The sequence below is a fragment of the Gavialis gangeticus genome, unplaced genomic scaffold, assembly GCF_001723915.1.
Source record: "Gavialis gangeticus isolate Ggan-Ray unplaced genomic scaffold, GavGan_comp1, whole genome shotgun sequence".
Lineage (NCBI taxonomy): Eukaryota > Metazoa > Chordata > Crocodylia > Gavialidae > Gavialis > Gavialis gangeticus.
In genome coordinates this window covers 11072584-11074453 of record NW_017729001.1, presented here as the reverse complement: position 1 = coordinate 11074453, position 1870 = coordinate 11072584, and the positions used below count along the sequence as shown (strand labels likewise).

At 44.8% G+C, this 1870-nt stretch overlaps 1 long non-coding RNA gene across 1 annotated transcript in view; it reads left to right on the top strand.

Moving 5' to 3' along the window:
- The first annotated feature begins 8 nt into the window (after window positions 1-8).
- The window catches only part of LOC109290336, a 10742-nt gene continuing 8880 nt past the window's right edge, over window positions 9-1870 (top strand). Inside the window, exon 1 of the long non-coding RNA XR_002095575.1 lies at window positions 9-1720. This is a non-coding gene — a long non-coding RNA (uncharacterized LOC109290336). The remainder of the gene's footprint in view (window positions 1721-1870) is intronic.

Here is a 1870-nt window from a genome sequence, read left to right as displayed (position 1 = left end):
CCCCCCCCCCCGGTCAGTGGGAGGATTTAAGATGAACTGCAAAGGCGGTCTGGGAAGGTGGGCTCCAGTTCTCTGTACACCGCTTTACCATGTGTAGAGAAGCCACCCCCCCCCCGGTTAGTTTTGTTTTATTATTTGTTTTTTACCTTAGGATGCCTCATGTTTTGAGTCTCTTCTCTGCTTGTTCTGGAAGACTTCTTAGAGGTCTTGAGGCTTTTTCATGCTTTGGTTTAACTAGTCCTTTCTGGTTAGATGTGAAGCATGTTGCACACAAGCAGCAACAAAGCAGGAGTTTTAAGTAGTTTGAATAAAAATCTCTTTCTCTCTGAGCAGCTCCGGTTTCACTCTTGTGTTACTGGCAGCCAGCTCTCAGTTTGTCTATAGAGTCTTGCAGGAAGAGGCAAGGTCTGAATATTTTATGGAAGGAAAAACAGACAGAAAAGGGAAATACTTCTTTCCTCTTAATAACTTTTCCTGCCTACAGACTGTTTTGTCAAGAAACAACACAGCTCCAAGCCTAGTTGCTTTCTCCTTTGCAGATCAATGGTAGTGTCAACGTCTTAGTCTTGGGTCATATACAGGGGAGGGGAAGTGTGTTGAGTGGTGTAAGCCAAATTCAAGCTCCACTGAAGTGAGTGCAGTTACACACTGGATGAATTTGGCCCTGTATCTTTTAAACTTTTTGATCCAGTGAAAAAAGAATGACCACCAAGAGTGCAGCTTTCCTACTTCTGGGACTGCAGGTCTCAAAAGCTGAACACAGCAGGTGAGGGGACTTGATTTGGATTGTTTTTTAGGGACTGGGTAATCTAGAACAGGTAAAGCTTTGCTATTGCTTTTCCTTTTCCTCTCCAGCATTGGGGAAATCTGTTTTGCAGTGTGCAGGAAACACTGGTGAAGAGTCCTGCAGATGGCACTTGTCTGTCCCAGCGAGTGGGAAGCCTGCGTGTTCTTTGTGCGAGACCGTATTGGGGGAAGGGTGGGGAGTTTGAGCAGTTAGCAGATCTGGACATACGTCTTGTCCTGGATCTTCCAAGAGGGGGACGTGCTTGAATGCTGATTAAGAATGACAGTGAACCAGTTTGTCTTTTTAAAATATTTTCCACTAGTGTGTAAACTGCAATTACAGTCTGAAAAGGAGGGAGAGCCCTAATTGCAGGATCTGCTCCTCTTCTGCCTGTAGAATACTAGAGAACAATGCAGTGTAATGTACAGCAGGAAAGGATGTCATGGGTACTCACAGCATGAGAACCACCAAATACTCTTGCTTGTGATTATATCAGGTGGCAGACTAGGATACTGAAGACAGTGCTTGTGGTGCTCCATTGGGTCCGACCAGGTATCCATATAGCCAGCTTACTAGAATCTACCACACTCACAAAAAAGAAATCTGACTTATTTCCTAGGTAGTTACAGTATTGGACCTGCCATCTGGGGATAGCCTTGCATTTGCAGTTCTTCAGTCAATTGGAGATGTAGCTTGATTAGGTTTCCTTGTCTTTCCTTATAGCATGGCAGAAGCAAGCTCTGTGTAGGAATTACTCTTCCTTCTATAATAAAATATAATTTTTATTAGACAGTGAACTTCATTAAAAAAACAAACAAACTTTGTATGATACTGTTTTAACCTCTCGATTACTTTTCCTTTGGGATGATGTGTGCTGCTTTTCACTCAGTTTAGACCGGGGTGTGCAGCCTTCTGGCCCTGCCGGCTGCCTAGGTGAATGGTAATGGGGCTAGTTTGTGGACTAAATGAAACCCATGGGTGAGATCAGTCCATGGACCTGTGCCAGAGTCACCCGGTGGGGTCATCTGCAGGGGCAGTCTGGCACACCCATCTGGCTCTACGCACTGGATCTGACTGTATTGA